Source organism: Peromyscus maniculatus, chromosome 1 (assembly GCF_049852395.1).
Source record: "Peromyscus maniculatus bairdii isolate BWxNUB_F1_BW_parent chromosome 1, HU_Pman_BW_mat_3.1, whole genome shotgun sequence".
NCBI classification, from domain to species: Eukaryota; Metazoa; Chordata; class Mammalia; order Rodentia; family Cricetidae; genus Peromyscus; species Peromyscus maniculatus.
Genome location: NC_134852.1, coordinates 29524997 through 29540247, shown reverse-complemented (window position 1 = coordinate 29540247; position 15251 = coordinate 29524997). Strand labels below are relative to the sequence as shown.

The following is a 15251-nucleotide window of genomic DNA, read 5'->3' as shown; positions in this document are numbered from 1 at the left end:
TTTTGAGACATGGTTTTTCTGTGTAGTTTTGGTGCCTGTCCTGGATCTCGCTCTGTAGACCAGGTTGGCCTCGAACTCACAGATGTCCACCTGCCTCTGCCCCCCAAGTGCTGGGATTAAAGGTGTGCACCACCACCACCTGGCACTTTAAAAGATTTACTTGTTTTATGTATATGAGTACTCTATCTACATGTCAGAGAAGGACATCAGATCTCATGCTAGGTGATTGTGAGCCACCATGTGGTTGTTGGGGACCAAACTCCTCCCCTGGAAAAGCAGCCAGTGCTCTTAACCGCTGAGACATCTCTCTAGAACCTGCTTAAGTTTTTCTTTTCTTTCTTTTTTACAGATTTTTGAATTTATTGTGTATAGTGTTCTATCTGCATGTATCTCTTCAGGCCAGAAGAGGGCGCCAGATCCCATTACAGATGGTTGTGAGCCACCATGTGGGTGCTGGGAATTGAACTCAGGACCTCTTAACCTCTGAGCCATCTCTCCAGCCCTGCTTAAGCTTTCCTTTAATTCCTTTTCACAGATTGAAAGTTTATCTGGGTGGGGTCTTGTCAGAGGTCCTCACTCCCTTTATTTCACTTAGCATCGGTTTCTTTTTTTTTAAAATCTCCTTAAACATTGGACTTAACTCCATTACACTTCCTGGTGTCCCTTTTCTCCTACTGTACATTTTATATTTCTTTTTGCCCAGCTTGCTCCTTTTCATTATAGATCTCCATGAGTGTGACCACTAATAATCACAGGACATAGTCAATACTGGACTGTCAGGAAATCTCCTCTGTCCACACCATCAAAAACTCAAGTTAGCCTCAGGCAGATTTTTAGAACCAGGGCCAAAAGCAGCCACATTCTTTTCCAAAAATACCACAAGAATAGTCTTTAGGCCGCTTACTAGTATTCTTCCCCTGTGAAGCGTCTTGAACTGGGCTCCCACAGTTCACATCTCCCTCTGTACTACCGTCCATGTCTACTGAGATGGCTTGTTAAGCCCCACTTAAAGAGTCCAAGCACTTTCTAGTCCAAAGTCCCAAAGTCCATATTCTTCCAGCAACAGCATCACCAGTGAAGGGACATTAGTCCACTCGAACATGTGGCTCTAGCAGGCCTTGCCCTTCTCCCCATTCCCTCTGTCTTGCTAAAAACTGCTAGATTACATTCCTAAAGCTGGACACCAAGGTCTGTTCCCTTATTTGGTCACTTCCTCCTCCTGAGACTGACTACCAAGGTCCAGCTATCATATTGAAGTCCAGCAATCAAAAGCCTCCTTTGGCCTGGTGGTGGTGGTGGCGCATGCCTTTAATCCCAGAGGCAGAGCCAGGCAGATCTCTGTGAGTTCAAGGCCAGCCTGGTCTCCAAAGCAAGTTCCAGGAAAGGCACAAAGCTACACAGAGAAACCCTGTCTCGAAAAAAACAAAACAAAACAAAACAAAACAAAACAAAACAAAAAAAAGAAAAGTTTTAAAGAGTCAAAATAAAACCAAACAATTATGAGATTAATAGCAATATAACAGTCCCTTAATTTTGTTTTTTCTTCAGTCCCATATCAGGTGGCTTTTCTGACATGAAACAGAGATTTTGGATTTTCCTTTTAATAAGCATGCTTGGGTTTAGAGGAGAAAGCCACACTGTAACTCCAAGGCCAGCTTTAATTTTTAATTGAGCTGGGACTACATAAAGACCGTTTGCATTATGTGTCTGTAGAGCGTTCTAGTGGAAGATCCACCTCAACTCCCCTCTCCCATCTCTTTCCCCAAACCTGCCCCTTCAAAGCCCAGCAAACACAGCTCCTCCCCAAGAGATGCTCAAGGCCACTCCCACAGGGTATTTAAGCTGCATCCCAGAAAACAGACATGTGCTTTTCCGGGCTCTCATCCCTGTCTTCTCTCTGGGAGGCCGAAGAATCACCTGGGAATGCTTTACCCATTAAACCAGGGCTTTTTCTAATTCGGTCTGATTTGGATTGCTGCATCAGCGCAGGCTTATCAGGCATAAAAAACTTATCATAGAGAACAGCAGAAACAAACATTTAGGGAGACTTATGAAATTTTATCCTGTTAGATATGTGATATACCAATAGGCCAATTTACTCTTTTTCTTGGGACATTTTTTTTTCTCAATGATTTATCTTTTTTCTTCAGATGTCTCATTTGTTCAGTATGCCTCAAATTCCTCAGCCTTTATTCTCCTGAAGACAAAAAACAAAACCCTTCCCCAACCCTAACTTTGGGAAGGTTGTTGCCTATTTAATCTTTATCAATTTTGATTTATAGTTTCTCCTGATTTTTTGTTCTCTCTTCTATAGCTGTTCTATCATCTAGAGCAGTATGATTTTTTACAATATGCATTAGGTTCTTTAACTGCTCTGAGAAAGAGTTTCTTCCATGATGGCAGGCAAGAACTGAACCGAATTTGCCATGGAGGCCTGCTTTTGGTGTTACTTGGCTTGTTATATATCAGCTGTCTTCTGTTATGAAAATCATGAGTGCCTTCATAGTTTTCCCAATTGATTTTTCCCTTAGAAGGGCTAACAGTGTGGACTGATCACTCTCTGGACATACACATTCCAGGCATTTGGAGAACTGCCTCAGGAAAGGCTTCCTCTGGAATCAGATATCTCCCTTAGCCACTTTCAAAGACTAACAGTGATAACAGTCCACATGCAACCCTCCTGATTTAAGGTAAATTCCACAAGGAGACACCGCCTAGGTCAGGTGGACTTTAAGTAATAGCTTTACACAATTGAGCTCGGACCCTCCTTTCTTACACCTTACTAACTTTATGGACCTCTAACTCCTTTCCTAACCACTTCTAGGAATCTTTAGATAACTCTCTATGCTGACAGCTATGCTCAGCCAGAACCCCAGTTCAAGACTCCCTGTAATTATCATCATTGGCAGCATCCGGCCGGGTCCATCCCCAAATGGAGGAGAGTACCTTATCAGAGATACCTCTGTACTCTCTAAGAACAGACTTAATCATCTAGGCTACCTTTTTGAGAAGGCCTGGCAGATGTGCCAATTAAACTTAACTTCCTCCTTTCCCAAATCTTACCTCTAGTTCCAGATCTCCCTTTAACTATTACCAGAGGCATCTAGCTGTATACAGGTTGCCTAGCGACTGAGCACGCTTTCCCCCACCCTGCAGAAAAAACGGCAGATAGCTTGGACAGATAGGAGTCACAGGAAAAAAGAAGACAGTTTTATTTTTTCCCATTGACCTAGCAACTTATAGATTCTTAACATTTTCTACCAATCATGTTTAAGATTATAGTTGCCGGGCGGTGGTGGCGCACGCCTTTAATCCCAGCACTCGGGAGGCAGAGCCAGGCGGATCTCTGTGAGTTCAAGGCCAGCCTGGGCTACCAAGCGAGTTCCAGGAAAGGCGCAAAGCTGCACAGAGAAACCCTGTCTCGGAAAAAAAAAAAAAAAAAAAAAAAAAAAAAAGATTATAGTTGAGCACATAAGATCCCTTTTCTTAGATATTACCTGAATTTAGCCTTTAGTTAATTCATTAGTCACTTCCCTTTTGGTTTGCAAATGATAATTAACAATTACTGCCCCTCTATGTGATTCTTATCACCCCCCATTTGACCCTGGAAGCCTGGTGGTCACTGCTTGAGGAAAATTCTTAGCTGCCTTTATGACCCTGTAGAATTCAAGCCTGGTGACCTTGCTTGACCAGGGGATTGCTATTGCTTGGGTTTATAACTGGACTCTGGAGAGACTTGGGGAGAACAGAGAGGGATAAGGAGGATTTTGACCACAGAGAGCGTGTGGACGAGAGGGAAGATGAAGAAGAGTCAGATGGGGAAGTACTAGCTGGGTAAGAACAAGATGAAAAGGACCTAGATGAGGCAGAATTAAGATGAGAGAATTAAGATAGAACTTAGAGGGAGCAGTAGATAAACATAGGGAGAAATCAGGCAAGAAAGGAGCTAGGCATGAGAGCAGAATAGAAGCTGTGTAGAGAGAGAACCATCATAGAATAAATAATAAAGTGTATGGACTAAGAAGTTTTGTGTACATAGATTCATTTCCTTTCATCAAAGATTAATTATGAGCTGGTTGTATATTTTTCCCGGACCCTGGGAGGGGACTGCCGAGGGGCTGGACCCCCATAGTCCCCAATACCCAGGCAAGCTTTATTAGGGTACACAATGTATCCCCACACAACCGTGAGCACTGGCCTCCCCCACCACTCAGGTATAGTACAAGGCTCGGTCTTCCAGGACAGGTGTCAAGGCTGGCTTCTCCTTCTGTGAGGCACCTGTCTCCAGTCCTTTCTCAATCTGTTTCTCTCTGACAGTGTCACCTCTATTGGCTGGAATTTTTGTGCTATCACTTAGGGTCTCATCTGAAGCCTCAGTAGCCTCTGTCTTAGTCACACTGCTCTGAGAACCAGTGTCTCTGTCTTCAAGCTCAAGTATTGTTTCTCTCTTCTTTTGCTAGCCTCCGCTTGAGGCCAGGAGCTGGCACTGCTCTCAGAGTTTACCTGTGCTCCAGGGATTTCCTCTAGCGTCTTCATGTGCACCTCCTGCATCGAGGTGGCTCTTCCTGCAGCCTCCTCAGGCTGTCCAGACAGCAACAGATAACAGACTCCCTGTCTTCTTCACGCCAGTATCTGCTGTCCACACGGGGCAATTTGTATCCTTTTTGGGTTTCTGTCTCTCCATTTCCTGCTGCCGATGTTTCTTTTCAGCCAGGACCTCAGAGAAGGTTTTGATCCACACGGAGGAAGAGCTTTTTGTTCCTGGTGGAGACTCATCTGTCCGGGAAGGTTCTTGTGTTTTTAGTGTGGTTTGCAATTTTCTCCACGTTTCTGACTAGCTCTTTCAAGAAGAATTTCTTCCAGTGTCTTCACGTGGATCTCACCAGCTTCGTTAAGTCTCTCTTTCTTTGGTGCTTTATCAACGTTATTTTCTGGAGCGTCCACCTTTCTTCCCAGCCTCTGTGCAAGGCCTCGCTTTAACGGGGGACCACTGCCACCATCTGCTGAAAATTTTCGTTTCCCCACTCTCTCAGTGAGAGGCAACCTAACCAAGGGCTCTTCTTGTTTGCTGGATAGAGCTCCTGTCCTCACTGCAGGCCAAACATTCTCCTTTCCAGGGCCACCTTGCTTCTTGGATTTTTCCTCCATTTTCTTTGATGTAATTTCCTGAAGAGTTTTTATTCCAAAATTCAAACACTCACCTTGCTTTAAACTGACTCCGGGTTTCCGGGCAGAAGCCACTCCTATTCCGTTATGAACCTCAGGAGTCGGTTGCAGGGCAGGTGTTTTGCTTCCATCGCCCTCCTCCGAAAACTGATCATCATCATCATCATCGTCGTCATCGTCTTCATCATCCTCCGCAAGATTGATTACAATGGGTGGATGCGTGGGCCTAGGAACACTTTCTGATTCCATTACACACTGCAGTTGAGGGGGGGAATTAAACGGGACCCACAGTTTGTTCTGTCGATCTGCGAGCTGGCTAGCCTTTACTTCTTGCAACTCACGCCCAGTGGGCAACACAGTTTTGCTTGGAGGTCGGAAGAGCCCGTCAATGTAACGACCTCTCTTGTGATGGAAAGCACAGTTTAGTTTCCGACACCCCGTTGGCTGATTTTCCCAATAACAAGGAATTTCACTTCGTTTTTTGTCAATTTCCATGTGGCGAAATCTGCACACCCGTCGGAAACAGCGACCTTCTTGCCAGAGTGTGCAGACAGTTTCATTTCCTAGTGCGGCGTCACAGTGGCGGAATGGGCAGCTGGCACCCTTGGTGCATGTAGAATAGAAGTAAAAATAGCAGTCGTCCCCCTTATTAAGCATATCGGGCGAATTCTCAGGCCGCAAGTGGCTTTTCCTCAAGGTGAAAACCAGCTCCGAGTGCTCTTGAAATGGACTTACTCTTCCAATTGTTGTTCGAATTCTAAAAAGTCTCATAATAAAAAACAAAAAACAAAGCCAAACATTAGGGTAAATGCTGAGAGATCAGAGAGACAAAATAATAAGCCACAGCCACGCTCCCCTCGCCAACTCCATGGATCCTCTGACTGCCTCTGCATCCTTTGCCAAAAGACTCTAGCGAAAAGGTCTCTGCCGAAAAAACCTTTAGTCGAATGAGCTGCCTCAGCTGAAAAGGCTTCTAGCCGAAAAGTCCTTAGTTCTGTTTCCTCACGCCTTATATACCTTTCTCTGCCCTGCCTTGTTACTTCCTGGGATTAAAGGCGTGTGTACTTCCCAAGCAAAGGCATGAGATCTCAAGTGCTGGGATTAAAGGTGTGTGCCACCACACCCTGGCTCTGTTTCTCTCCTAGACTGATTCAATCTCAGGTATTCCAGGGTGGCTTTGAACTCACAGAGACCCAGATGGATCTCTGACTCATGAGTGCTGGGATTAAAGGTGTGTGCCACCACTGCCTGGCCTCTGTGTTTAATCTAGTGGCTTGCTCTGTCCCCTGATCTTCAGACAAGCTTTATTTGATACACAGTATACCCCACACTCCCCAAGCTGCTTTTGGTCATGGTGTTTCATCTCTCTAAGAGGGTGGTCTACAAAGTTTGAAAGGGTTTGGTGGTTCAAGCCTGCAGTTCTATCAATACGTAGGAGCTCAGTAGAAGACTACGAGTTCACGGCCAGCTTAGCGGTGTAGTGAATTCCAGACCAAGCCGAGCACCGTAGCAGAACCCTGTCTCATAGAACTGAGATTCAAAAGACCGAAGTCTGGCATAGTGGTGTACACTTGTTATCCCAGCTCTTAGGAAACAGGGGAAAGAGGACCAGGAGTTCAAGGTCATCCTCAGCTACATGTCAAGTTCGTGTCTATTCTGGGCTACCCGAGACCTTGTCTGATGCACCAGTATAGTGCTGTAACAATGTAACAGGGAGCCTAACTCATTAAAATACCGGGCTGTTGAGACCGCTCAGCAGGAAAAGGTGGTTGTTGCTAAGCCTTCGGATCTGAGTTTCAATCCCTGGGACCCACATGGTGGAAGGGAAGCCACATATATGACCGACACACACATATACACACATACATTTCTGTTATACTATGTTTATATCACACACACGCGCGCACGTGCGCACCCACAGGGTCTTGCTGTAACCCAGGCTGTCCCGTAGCTTTCCAGCCTCCTGCCGCAGTCTTCTGCATGCGGGGATGACAGCTGTGCATCACCACTTAGGCACAGTTCCCACTAGTACTTATCTCTTATTTCATTTCAGGCCACGTCGTTTTCTCCCACCTCTGCTAGACGCTCCCAAACAAACCCCAGCCACACTGTCACTTCAACCATAAATACAGATGGTCCCGCACGGAAGGATGGTTTGACTCATGATATTTTGACTGTACAGTGGTGGGCAAGCCAGACACATGCAGTTGGATCCTTTCCTCCGGCTAGTGATAGGCAGGAAACTGTGAAGATGCTGAGTGGAGGAGGCTGGAAAGCCTGGTTTCTCTCCTCCCACCAAGTAAGTACCCGGGATGGAACTCAGGTTGTCGGTGTTGGTGGCAGAAGCCTTTACCCACTGCGCCATCTCTCTGGCTGCAAATCTATAAACTTAAAAGGATCAGTAAAACAAAACAAAAGACACCAGGCAAGATGGTTCAGTGGGTAGAGCTGAAAGACCCTAGCCCTTCAGGCTTATACCCCCAAGCCTCAGGAAAAGAGAAACTTCAAGCACCAGGAAATGAGAAACTAAAATTCTAGTTCCAAGAGCAACCTGACTCAGCCATTGTTCAATCTCCCCTGCAACCATATAACAATGTAAAGAGATTTCTGTTAAGAGATGTGCTCAACTGTGACTGGGATAGTTGCAGGTGTTCCAGGAAGGACCACCATGACCTGTGTGTAAACTCCACTCCAGCCTTGATACCCCCCTTGAGGTTTCAGGAAAAATGTACCTGTTGACGTAACTGTACCCCCTCTGTGATCACTCTGTACTCAGACCATGATCTTGTGAAACGAAATTGTATGGGAATTGTAATCTTGTGGGTTTTTCCTTTAAAAGCCCTCTTGGGGCTGCAGTAAGATGCTGCTTATACTCTTAGGAGCAGGGATTGCCCTTCTATATAGAAGCTTTAATAATAAAATCCTCATGCTATTGCATCAACTGGACTGGAGTCTGGGTTCTTGGGGCGCCCACTTGAGGCCCTAAACTTTGGGGTCCAACAGAGTCACTCCCTGAACAACTCTGGGGACCTAAGTTCAGTCCTTAGATCACAAAAGTAAGAGGAGAGAACCTACTCTGTGAGATTGTCTTTTTTTTTTTTTTTTTTTCCTCCGAGACAGGGTTTCTCTGTGTAGCTTTGCGCCTTTCCTGGAACTCACTTGGTAGCCCAGGCTGGCCTCGAACTCACAGAGATCCGCCTGCCTCTGACTCCCGAGTGCTGGGATTAAAGGTGTGCGCCACCACCGCCCGGCAAGATTGTCTTTTAATCTTCATACCACACGCTGGGATGCACCCCGATGTAGTGGGTAGCCATTCCAGCTTGGATCTGGAAGCTCCAACCCCCATTGAGACTCTGGCAACTGTCACGCCTATGAGGCGGGGCGAGGGGAGGTGCTGGAAACCTGAGAGCTGGATGGGCAAGCGGTCGCTCTGGGAGCGCTCTCTGCGCCTGGACCCTGGATGGTGGAGATTGATTGTGCAGAGCTCCAGAGAACACCGCTGGATTGCTATACGCCTTCCCCAGACCCCCGCAACCTATCCATTCCTTCATTTGTAAGTCATCCACTAAATAAATCTTCCTTTTAACTACGTGGAGTGGCCTTTATAATTTTCCCCAATACCCCCTCCTCTGTAGCATGAATCTTAAAAGGTCTATTAATAAAAGCAAACCGGGAGCCAGGTATTGGGGTGAACACTGAAAGATCAGAGAGACAGAACACAAGCCACAGCTAATCTCACCTCGCCAATTCCTCAGCCGATCCTGTTTCCTCAGACTGGAAGCCTCTGAGTCCTCATCCGGATGGATCTCAGCTGGACTGCTTCTCGAAAGCCTGAAGCTTAACTAGCTCTATTTCTTGATTCTCACGCCTTATATACCTTTCTGCTATCTGACATCACTTCCTGGGATTAAAGGCGTGTGTCACCATGCCTGGCTGTTTCCAGTGTGGCTTTGAACTCAGAGATTCCGATGGATCTGTCTCCAGAAGGCTAGGATTAAAGGTGTGTGCTACCACTGCCTAACCTCTATGTTTAATATAGCAGCCATTCTGTTCTCTGACCCCCAGATAAGTTTATTGGGGTACACAATATATCAACCACATTTCCCCTTTTTTGTTTAAAATAAAAAATTATAACTAATATAAGAAAAAGTATATACAATAAATATATACAATGTATACAGTCAAGAATTACATTAACAATGTCTAGTCCATTAACATTTGACAGATTCAGACAAAAAAAACTTCATTACTTATCCTATTTAAAACAAGCAATTCCTTTTTAAAAGTAGATTCAACAATCTAACTTTTATCTTATCATTTCTATATCTTCCTTTTTTTCTTTTCAGAATAGATTCAATAATCTACCTTTTTATACTATCATTTCTATATCTTTTTTTCAGAATAGATTCAATGATCTACCTCATATGTATATTCTCTTTTTTCTTTTTCTTTTCTTTTAAACAAAAACCCTGAATCTAATCTCCTTGTTTAGCTTTTTTCCTGACCATTAACAATTGACAACTTATAACCAACCATCGTAAACAATAACAATATCCATAACTCATTAAACAACCACAACCTCCCATCCCACATCTTGGGAATGTGGGCATCATTTTCTTAAAATAACTTCCTGCTTTCTGGGAGTTAAGACATCTTTAGGGGATCCTGAAAAGAATTTTTTTGGGTTAATTGTCAAGTTCTGGGAGAGTTAGCTGTATCATTTGTTATCCAGTCTCTGCATAATGGGAAAATTCGGGGCTTGTCTCAAGTCCTTGCTTGAGTAGTCTGTGAATCTGGATCACCTTAGCTAGCCATCTCAAGATTGTCCTGAGTAGTTTGTAGTCCAAGTACAAAGCAGATCTTTCCATGGCGTTAATCAGTTTAATGGCTTTATCATAGTCCATGTGGAACCATCTTTGTGGGGCCCCATCATCCTCGTGAAGGTTTCAAAGTCGCTGTTAGGCGTGGTTATGGTTCCCCCGCAGAATTTTGTGTGTGTGTGTGTGTGTGTGTGTGTGTGTGTGTGTGTGTGTGTGTGCCTCCTCTGTGGTTGGAGCAGTCACAGCCGGATAAATGTCTGTCTCTCAGAAGCACGAACACTCTTTCATCTAAGAGAGCATCTTCACGGCACCTTCTTCTCCCCACCATTGCCTCGCCAAACTTCCGCAAACTGACCTTTGCCGATGCTTTCTTGTAACGCGATGGTCCTGGCGATTGTTCCCTGAACAAGCCACGGTAAACCCTTCATCTCTGGCGGCAGCGTCGCCATCGCCACCAACGTGATGAGAAGCAGCTGGCAACGTGGAGCAGTAGCTGCTTCCATGGTCCCGCTGCCACCGTTTGTGGTCTGACCCGACCTGGGCCTCAGTTTCTCCTCAGCAAGACTCCCAGGCTGGCCTCAAACTGGGGATCCTCCTGCTTCTCTCTCTCTCTCTCTCTCTCTCTCTCTCTCTCTCTCTCTCTCTCTCTCTCTCTCTCTCTCTCAATTAAGACATTTTCTATTCATTTTACATACCAACCTCAGATTCCCCTGTCCTCCCCCCCACCCCCCAGCCCTCCCCCCCTGCTTCTGTCTCTTTTAGCAAATCCCACGGGCTGCAGGCAGCTCAGACGTGAGCTGTTGTCCGCAAGGCCACAGGCAAGTAGCTTTTTTGTGAATTAATATCCTACAAGTTGGGTGCCAGGTGTAGCACCAATCTTAAAAGGTCTTATTAATAAACACACCCCGGATCCAGGTATTGGGGTGAACATTGAAAACTCAGATAAGCAGAACAAGCCACATCCAACCTCACCTCGCCAGTTCCTCACTCCTCCAGTAATAATAATAAATAAAACCAAGAGGGAAGGCTGGTGCCGTTAAGGTCTGCACTTGGCAGGCAGAGGTAAGTGGATCTCTGGGAGCTTGAGGCCTTCTTGGTTTCCACATCAAGTTCCAAATAAGTAAGTGAATAAATAAATAAAATAAAAAGTGAGCAGTGAGGTACAAATTCTCCTATTTTATGCCTTCCTTCATCTGGGTCACTATGTACAGCCTGGCCTGACATCTGGGTGTTGTTTCCATGAGGTAGGCATGGCGCACTCCCTCAGAATTTTCATGGAAAGCTATGGATACACAGCCAAGAAGTATTCATGGACAGTATGTCAGGCCATTTCTGCTGCTCTAATCAAACACCAGAGACTGGGTAGTTTATAAGAAACAGAAATTTATTTTTCACAGTGCTGGAGGTCAGGAAGTCCCAAGCTCACGTTGGCAGGTTTCACGGCGAGGGTTCTGTCTCTGTTTCGAAGATGGTGCCCCTGGTGCTGTGTCCTCTCACAGTAGAATGGAAAACAGACACTCACATCACCAAGCGTTTTTATAGGGACCAGCACGGTGGCCCTCAAAGTGTCTCTATTTATTTCTGAATTTTTAAATATATTTATTTATTACATATACAGTGTTCTGCTTGTCAGAAGAGGGCACCAGATCTCATTATAGGTGGTTGTGAGCCACTGTATGGTTGCTGGGAACTGAACTCAGGATCTCTGGAAGAGCAGTCAGTGCTTTTTTTTTTTTGGTTTTTCGAGACAGGGTTTCTCTGTGTAGCTTTGCGCCTTTCCTGGAAATCACTCTGTAGCCCAGGCTGGCCTTGAACTCACAGAGATCCTCCTGCCTCTGCCTCCCTAGTGCTGGGATTAAAGGTGTGTGCCACCACTGCCCCGCCCCGGTGAGAGCAGTCAGTGCTCTTAACCACTGAGCCATCTCTCCAGCCCAAGGTATCTCTTTAAAGACCCCACCTCTACAAACAGCAGAAATAAGCTTGAAGATGCTCCTGTTGTCAGGGGAGTGTGTGTGTGTGTGTGTGTGTGTGTGTGTGTGTGTGTGTGTGTGTGTACAAACGCCACAGCTCACAGGTGGATGCCAGAGGACAGCTTGTTAGTTCTGTGGGTCCCAGAGATTGAACTCAGGTCCTCAGGCTAGGTGGCAGGCACCTCTACCTGATGAGTCACCTAACAAGTCCTCACCCCCGACCTGTGTGATTAGAAGTACCTTAACTTACAAAGGATAACAGCTTATGTGATTGGTCCCACATGGACAGTGTGTGAAAACGATCCTGTGTCTCCATGAGGTCAGGCTGTAGAGCCGTGCATGATATGGGAATTTGCAGACCCCCTGTGGATAACTTGGAATTCACATGGGAGCAAGTGGAGGGTCTGACATGATGAGAATGCATTTTGCCCTTGCTGTAGATGGATTTGTATTTCTCTTTCTTGTTAAAAAAATATATATATATTTATTCTATTCACATTTATGTGTATGCATGCACATCTGTGTGTGTGCATGTGTACATTGGATCACTCAGAATTTGGGTTATGGGCAGTTGCAAGCTGCCCCAAATGGGTGCTGGGACTCAACTCAGCTCCTCCGCACGAACATCTTTCCAGAATCCCTATTTCTTTTAAACATCTATTTATTTTTATATGAGCATGAATGCTTTGCTTGCATGTATGTATATATGTGTACCAAGTGTATGCCCAGTCTCTGAGGAGGCCAGAAGATGGCATCGGATCCCCCAGAAGTAGAGTTACAGAGATTGCCTGATATGGGTGCTGGGAACCAAATCTAGTCCTCACCACTGAACCATCCCTCCTGTTTTCCTTTCTCTGTTTGAGAAAGGAGTCTTACATAGCCTCATCTGGCCTTGAACTCTTGGAGTTGAGGATGACCTTGAACTTCTGATCTTCTTGCTTCTGCTTCCAGAATCCTGGGGTTACCGTGGTGGTCCACCATGCCTCTTGAGGAGAGAGACTTATTTTCCTTTGTGTTTCTCTCACTATTTGGGGGTCCCATAGGGGACCCTAATAAAAACTGTATGTAAACACATAGAAATGTGGGGGAACTTCATGATCACGTTGAGGCTCTCTGTTTGAGTCTCTGCCTCTTAGGTAAAGTGAGTCATGTTTGGTAACAATTAGCACCTGCTTTGGACAGGCTTGCTTCTGAATGCCTTGCAAGCAGATACCTCAGGCCTTACAATCTGGTGGTTTGAAAGAAAATGGCCCCCAAAGGGAGCAGCAGTATTAGGAGGTGTGGCTTTGTTGGAGCAGATGTGGCCTTGTTGGAGGAAGTGTGTCACTGTGGGGGTGGGCTTTGAGGTCTCCTATGTTCAAGCTACTCCCAGTGTGGGCAGTTCACTTCCTGTTGTTTGTAGATCAAGAGGTAGGACTCTCAGCTCCTTCTCCAGCACCATGGCTGCCTCCATGTCACCTGCCTGTGAAACTGTAGGCCAGCCCCCATTAAATGTTTCCCTTGATAAGGGTTGCTGTGGTTATGGTGTCTCTTCACAACAATAGAAACCTAAGACACAAACCATGGAAAGTCAGAGCCAGAGAGAATGTTGTCTTCATGATCACACAAGAACCTTGTGACAGAGGCAGAGTCTCTGATCTTAGGTAACAGGCCAAGTTTTGTGCCAAGTCAAGCCTGTCTTGGGAGCCAAGTCCTGTGTCCTCCCAGCTGCCACAATCTCTGCTCAGGTTTTGATCCTGGCTGCCCAGGGAAGGTGGGTACAGTAAAGGTGATCACTGGGATCAGGTGAGACCGTATGTCTTTGGGTGGCACTTGGGTAGATCCCCTTAGCCAGCAAGACAGGAGTCAGAAAATGGGGTATGGTCACTCACACCTGCAGTTCGTGTATTTGAGGGGTGGGAGCAGGATGATCAGGGTTCAAGGTCAGCCTCAGTTGTATAATTAGTTCAAGGCCAACTCAGGATACTTGAGACTGTGACAAAACAAAAACCAAAGACCAAATCAGGAGATCTATAGGCAGTCTGGGTGAGTGTCTCCTGGAGCTTATAGCAAGTTTGTAATGGGTTGTGCTGTGTCTACTCCCTGGGTGTGTGAACATTTGAGAACACCGCAATCAGATGAAGGTTTTGGGTGGAGTTTTCAGGACCTCAGCCCTAAGCTCCTGTCTCAGTAGCTGTATGACTTTGGAGACGTTGCTTAACATCTTCATTCCTTCCTTTTCCTTGTCTGTGAGATGGACAGGCGAAGGGCCCAGCTCACAGGGTGTTGTGAGGGACACAGTGTTGGATCCATAAAGCTCTCCACAGGGGCTGGGGAGAGGCTCAGTACTTACCCTGCTTGTGTGGTGACCTGAGTTAAGCTCCCCAGCACCCAGGTAAATTCTAGGTGAGCATGACAGCCCATTTGTAATTTGTTTGGAAGGTAGAGATGGGGTGCAAGGGGCAAGCTAGCTAGCTAGTCATATCTGTGACCTCCTGGCTTCACTGAGAGACCCTGCCTCAAAGAACGAGGTGTCTGTTCCAAAGTCTTCAGTACTGTTTATACCTTTTGTACTTCGTGTACGTCCCCAGATGGAGCCATCTGTGACCTCTGCTGTATCTCCTGGGCTCCTTAGCCATGTCCTCAACCCAGTCCTTTGATCCCAGAGATAAACAGCATTGGCATCCTTATTCCTGTTCCTGGGTGCCTTAGCTGTGCCCACCGATGGTTTCAGTCCTCCAATTCCAGGCATGAAGATATTAAGCCACGCCTCCCTGTCAATTCCAGGTCTGGGTCTGCAGAAACCTGTTCAGGAACCACCACCCTTCCGCCTACTGTGCTCCCTATCAAGGTACAGTCAGCACAGCCGCCCACACCTCAGCTTAGTTCCTCAGCTCTGCGTGTGTGCTGTTCAGTGCTGGGGATGGAGCCCATGGCCCTGGACATGGCTAGGTAAGTGCTCTGCCACTGAGCCACACCCCAGCCCCTCACTGGGGATTCTAGGCAGGGGCTCTACCACTGAGCCACACTCCAGCCCCTCACTGGGGGATTCTAGGCAGGGGCTCTACCACTGAGCCATACCCCCAGCCCCTCACTGGGGGATTCTAGGCAGGGGCTCTGCCACTGAGCCACACCCCCAGCCCCTCACTGGGGGATTCTAGTCAGGGCTTCTACCACTGAGCCACACCCCCAGCTCTTTTGATTTTTAATTCTGAGACAAGTTTCCAGATAGTTGACCAAGGTGGCCTTGAATTCCCTCTGTAGCCCACATAAGACTGAACTTGAGTTTCCCTGAGTAGCTGGGATCAGAGGCTGT

At 46.3% G+C, this 15251-nt stretch overlaps 1 pseudogene; it reads right to left on the bottom strand.

Annotated features, from left to right (window-relative positions):
* Positions 1 to 3620: 3620 nt before the first annotated feature.
* On the bottom strand, positions 3621 to 5983 carry LOC102926168 (zinc finger CCCH domain-containing protein 11A pseudogene; annotated as a pseudogene).
* Positions 5984 to 15251: the final 9268 nt, after the last annotated feature.